Source organism: Sorex fumeus, unplaced genomic scaffold (assembly GCF_029834395.1).
Source record: "Sorex fumeus unplaced genomic scaffold, SorFum_2.1 ptg000316l, whole genome shotgun sequence".
Classification (NCBI taxonomy): Eukaryota; Metazoa; Chordata; class Mammalia; order Eulipotyphla; family Soricidae; genus Sorex; species Sorex fumeus.
The window spans coordinates 422,696-428,695 of NW_026606373.1; positions in this window are offsets into that span (position 1 = coordinate 422,696).

The following is a 6,000-nucleotide window of genomic DNA, read 5'->3' on the forward strand; positions in this document are numbered from 1 at the left end:
TGCACTCAGGAATCACTCCTGGCAGTGCTCAGGGGACCCTATGGGATGCTGGGAATCGAACCCGGGTCGGCCACATGCAAGGCAAACGCCCTCCCCACTGTGCTATCGCTCCAGCCCTGCCCTGTTTCCCTTAAGCCTGTTCTCTCTAGGGTCCTCTCCCTCCACGTGGGACACTGTGGGAAGAAGGTTCCAGAAGTTCTCTAGCCAGAGGAGAAGGGCAAGTCTGCCCCATGCTCACCTCCCCTCCTCCAGCCTAGCGGGGCCCCGCTCCTTCTTCCTGGAGCCCAGACTTCCTGGGTGCCCCCACACTGGCCCCAGGAGGGGTGTCAGCCGCTGTAATGACTAAGCACATGGGTGGGGTGGGGCCGCGGCCCAGCCCGGAGAGCCGGAGGAGTGAAAATAAAGTCATTTGGGAGTTGCACTAACTCAAGTCACTTTAGCCCAGAAACTGGGCAGCCAGCCCCCAGCCACACACAGACACACACACAAACACACACACAGACACACAGACACACGCACACATGCACACAGACACACACACATGCACACAGACACACACACATGCACACAGACACACACACACACACACACATGCCTGTGTCTGTCCCCAGAGACTGGTGTCCCCCAGGACTGGCTGCAAACAGACCAGAAAGACTGGATCTGTGTGTGTGGGTTTCCCCTCGTCCTGAGGGGACAGGCCTGTCCCTGCCTGGGGGGCACCCTGACCCCATCCCTGCCCTGGGGGAGCACCCTGACCTCTCTAACTCAGCAGGACCCAGAGCAGGACTACACTTCCCTCCTCCTTGTCACTCCAAGGAACACTGGGGGGGGGGCGGGGAGGGGGGAGAGGGAGGGGGAGGGGAGGGGGAGGGTTAGTAGGGAGGGGGCTCTGCGGAGAGCTGGTGGGTGGGGAGAGCCACAAGGCAGAGGTGATGACCTGATTCAGGGGTCAGAGCATGGGGCCTGAGGTCACCCCAACCACAGGTCCAGCCCAGTCTCACTTCCATCTGCCTCAGAGCCTTGCGTCCAGCCTTGCGGTCACGGGCCGCCCCGGACACGCCTCCACACGCCTGGCACCGGCTTCCCCTACGTGACCTGCTGAGGCCCGGCCAGGCGGGCGGATGCTGAGATAAGGCCAAGGAGGGGGAAACCCACCCGAGAGTCAGGAAATGACAGCCCTCGGTTCCCTGGGCGACCGGCACCGCAGGCCCAAACAGAGGGGCAGCGCCCCCCCTCCGGGCCTGACCTCCGCTCTGCCTCTGCCCGGAAAGAGGCTCCCAGCCTCAGAGGACAATGCAGCCCGAGAAGGGGGCAGAGGCCACATTCCAGACCCCAGCCCAGCCCAGCCCAGCGCTGGGCTCGGGCGACCAGGGAACCTGAGCGCGGGACGGCAGGGGACGATTCCACTGGGTCTCTGAGACAAGAGCCTTTCCAGGAGGGTGCAGGGGGTGCTGGTGCGGGAAGTTCCAGACCGGGAGGTTCCAAAGCCGCAGATTCTGGGACCAGCAGGAACTGAAAAGCAGGCCGGGAGGTGGCCGCACAGAGCACTGGGTGTGACCCCTTGCACGTGCGCAATTCTCAGCACCGCAAACAAACAAGGCAGAAGCCAGGAGAGAAGTTCAGGCTTCAGCTGACCTCTGGCCAGGCCCCGGGATGGCCGCTGCTCTCCAGGGCCGGGGGCTCAGGCTGACCACTCCCCCTCCTCTCCTCTCTCTCATCTTCCTGCATGGAGGGACTCGCAGGGCTGGATGGGGGCGGATGTGTTAGAGCCCAGCCAAGCAGTTAGGGGGGCTCTTCCACTGGAGACACCCCCCCGCGGACCTCAGGGAACCCAGATGTCACAGGGCTGGGATCAACTGTCCTCGTCTTTTTTTTTTTTTTTTTTTGCTTTTTGGGTCACACCTGGCAATGCACAGGGGTTGCTCCTGGCTCTGCGCTCAGGAATCACTCCTGGCAGTGCTCAGGGGACCCTACGGGATGCTGGGGATCGAACCTGGGTCGGCCGCATGCAAGGCAAACGCCCCTCCAGGCCGCCCCTGACCAGCGGATCAATGACCAGGTCTCGTTCCTTGGCAGACGCCCCGTGTCCCAGACCAGCCCTTTGTTGTCCTCTCCCTGCCCGTCCTCCTTGGGCCTCCTGCCAAGCTCTCCAAGGACTCCAGGGCAGTGCAGCGAGGGAGGACATACTGTTCTTCACGGAGCCAGGTACAAGCAGGTGCCCGGAGCCCCACCTCCACCTGGAGAGACGCCTCCTGGCCCTGGGATGCCACCTCCCAGGTCAGCAGACTGGCACCAGCCTCCACGGCACCAGAGGGAGGCCCAAGCGGCACCCAGTCTGCTTCAGAGCCGCCCCTGGGAGCAGCCACACACACCTGTGCACACACACACCCCTGAACCCTTGTCCTATGAATAACCACGCATCTGTACACACAGACACACACACCCCCCTGAACCCTTCTCCTGTGAATAATCACACCCCTACACACACACACACATACACACACACACCTTAGCCCTGGTCTCATAACACACGTGTACACATACACGCTTGAGCCCTGATCTCGTGAGTAAATCACACACATGCAAACACACACACACACCCTGAATGTGTGTCCTGCGAATAACCAAGCACTTGTACACACACACACACACACACACACATAAACACACACACCCCTGAACCCTTGTCCTGTGAGTAACCATGCATCTGTACACACACACACACACACACACACACACACACAAATTCCTTAGCCCTGGTCTCATAACACACATGTACACACACACCAGAGCCCTGGTCTTGTAAGCACACACATGTACACACACACTCACGCATGTGTGTGTGCTTTTCCTCAGGTGTGCAATACTGTCAGTGTGCGAATCCCTTGCCAGTCCGGCTCCTTTCTGTCCCTGCACACCGTCCTCCTCGGGCTGAGGGCAGGGGTAAGGGGACCAGCTCTGCCTGCCCATCTGCCCCCAGTGGGCCATGACCCCCACCCACTTAGCCGGGAACACACCTCAGCCCTGACACCTCCAGCTGGAACAGCACCTGCTCCAAGATGAATTTCTGTTTTCACTGTTTGGGGAACTCAGCCAGCAGTGCTCAGGCCCTGCCCGGCTCGGTGCTCAGCCAGCAGTGCTCAGGCCCTCCCCAGTTCTGTGTTCAGGAGTCACCCCCAGCATGCTTCGAGAACCATGTGGTGCCAGGGACAGGCCTGGGGCGGCAGAGCCTGTTCTCCGGCCACTGAACCTTTCTGAAACAAACCCAGGAACCACCAAGCAGCTGGTCAGCTCCACCTCAGACCCAGCGACCGGCAGCCGTGCCAGGCAGGTGACCCCACCGTACCACATGGCCAGGGCAGCGATTCACACAGAAAAGACTGACCCAGCACCAACGGTACACGGGTACCTCTGTCCACAGAGTGCCGATCCTATGGGTGGACAGATGAGGCTGCCTTGTATTGGGGACATCTGCAGAGATCGCTGAAGATGGCCGGGGAGGGCCATAGCAGGGCCCAGAGGGGCAGGGAGCGCCAGTCAGGGGGGCACAGAGAACAAGGACCCAGCAGCTGAGGGAAGGGACAGGAGCGGTACCAGGCACGGGGCTGTCCCTTTGCGCACTCCAGGGACAAAGACAAACGAATGGAATGGAGACATCAGCTGGAACAAAGGACCAAAGAGAAAACACGCAGAGGAAGGGGCTGGCATGGTGGGCTGGGCGGACACGGTGCTGGCCCAGCCTGGGGGCTGCTGGCTGCTGGCTCGGGAGGTCCCTGGGCGGGTCTTGCTCCATCTCCTGCTGGCTTGGAGGAAACAGCTCAGGTCTGCATCTGCTCTCACGAGCTTCTGAGAGCCTGGGCGTGTTTCCAGTGCTCCAGCTTACAGGCCACCGATGGGGACAGCACACACGCTGGCCCCTTAACCCCAGGGCCCCTCCTGGCTGAGCCTGCGACTGCCTGATCTCGGCTCTCCGGGGTGGCTGGCTCAGACCTGTTCCTCAGAGCGCAGAGCCTTGGGTCGCAAGAACATCGCCAGCAAGCCGGGCCCTGGCCTCAGCGTCTGCAGCTACAGCTCAGGGGAGGGAGGAGGGCTGTGTTTCTCGTGTAAATTATCAGCGCGTTCAAGGCTTCCTCTGTCGCCGCAGCGCCCAGACTGCCTTCCTGAGAGGATGGAGGGCTGGAGGGCGGGGGTGGGTGGGCTGCACACCCCTTGGGAATTGGCAGCAGGACGCCTTGCTGTGGATTCCATGGCCCCGTGCCCGCTGAGGTCCTGGCTGGCTGTGGCTACTCTGGGGCACTGTCCAGCACCCCAAGGGTCCTGGCTGGCCACAGTAGGTGCTGCTGGCTGAGGCAACGACCCGGGGCAGGGGGCTAGGGGAGAAAAGAAAGAACAAAGGTCCTGGATCACCCACCATGGGTAACCTACCGCCCTCCAGCTGCACCACGGTCTGCTCAGAAGGACGCAGGGAGCAGAGCGACAGTCCAGCTGGAGGCACCGTCTGACACACGGCCTACCCAGGCTAGATCCCCGTGGATCCCTGGAGCCTGCCAGGAGTGATCCCTGAGCACAGCCGGGCGTGGTCCAAAACCCAAAAGCCCCACTTCCCCCAAAATGAAGGAAGCGAAGAAACCACAGCAGCAGCAGAGACCAGATGGACGAGCCTGCATAGCGGATGGAGCCCTTGGTGATGGATGGAGCCTGCAGGAGTGGGTGGAGCCTGCAGTGATGGGTGGAGACTACAGTGGTGGGTGGAGCCTGCAGGGATGAGTGGTGCCTTGGTGGTGGGTGGAACCTTGGTGGTGGGTGGAGCATGTGGCGGAGCCTGCTGTGGTAAGTGGAGTCTTGGGGGGTGGAGCCTGTGGTGGTGGGTGGAGCAGAAGTGGGTGGAGCCTTGGTGGTGGGTGGAGCTTGTTGTGGCACGGAGCCTGCTCTGGTAAGTGGAGTCTTGTGGGGGTGGAGCCTGCAGCAGTGGGTGGAGCCTGCTGTGGGATAGAGCCTGCGGGGATAGGTGGAGTCTGTTGTGGGGGTGGAGCCTGCAGCAGTGGGTAGAGCCTGCGGGGATAGGTGGAGTCTGTTGTGGGGGTGGAGCCTGCAGCAGTGGGTGGAGCCTGCCGTGGGATAGAGCCAGCGGGGATAGGTGGAGTGTGTTGTGGGGGTGGAGCCTGCAGCAGTGGGTGGAGCCTGTGGGGATAGGTGGAGTCTGTTGTGGGGGTGGAGCCTACAGCAGTGGGTAGAGCCTGCGGGGATAGGTGGAGTCTATTGTGGGGGTGGAGTCTGCAGCAGTGGGTGGAGCCTGCCGTGGGATAGAGCCAGCGGGGATAGGTGGAGTGTGTTGTGGGGGTGGAGCCTGCAGCAGTGGGTGGAGCCTGTGGGGATAGGTGGAGTCTGTTGTGGGGGTGGAGCCTACAGCAGTGGGTAGAGCCTGCGGGGATAGGTGGAGTCTATTGTGGGGGTGGAGTCTGCAGCAGTGGGTGGAGCCTGCCGTGGGATAGAGCCTGCGGGGATAGGTGGAGTCTGTTGTGGGGGTGGAGCCTGCAGCAGTGGGTGGAGCCTGCGGGGATAGATGGTCTGTTGTGGGGGTGGAGCCTGCAGCAGTGGGTGTAGCTTCGTCGGGGAGCGCAGGATGTGTCTCCCATGAAACCCCCATCTGATGCTTGGGCTAAAAAGGATCATACAGTAGGTTGGGAACCCCTAAGCCAGGCCTGCTTTCCGCCAATGTGCCTGCGGGGTCCGCCAGTCACAGCTGTGCCAGCAGCCCCCTCTTTCCGCAGGGCACCCCCTCATCTGTTCTGGGCTTTTTCCACAGGCCTCCGGGCCGTGGGCACCTGTGCACTGTTGTTCCGTCTCATCCACCACCTGCCACCTTCCTAAACCCAAGGAAGCACGTGGGTTTGTGGGGGGAGGGGGAGACTGGGGTGAAAAGCTCCACCTTGTACCACCCTCGTTCAATCTGCCGCCCCTCCGTGTCCAAGCATGAATGAGACCCAGACACCACCTGAA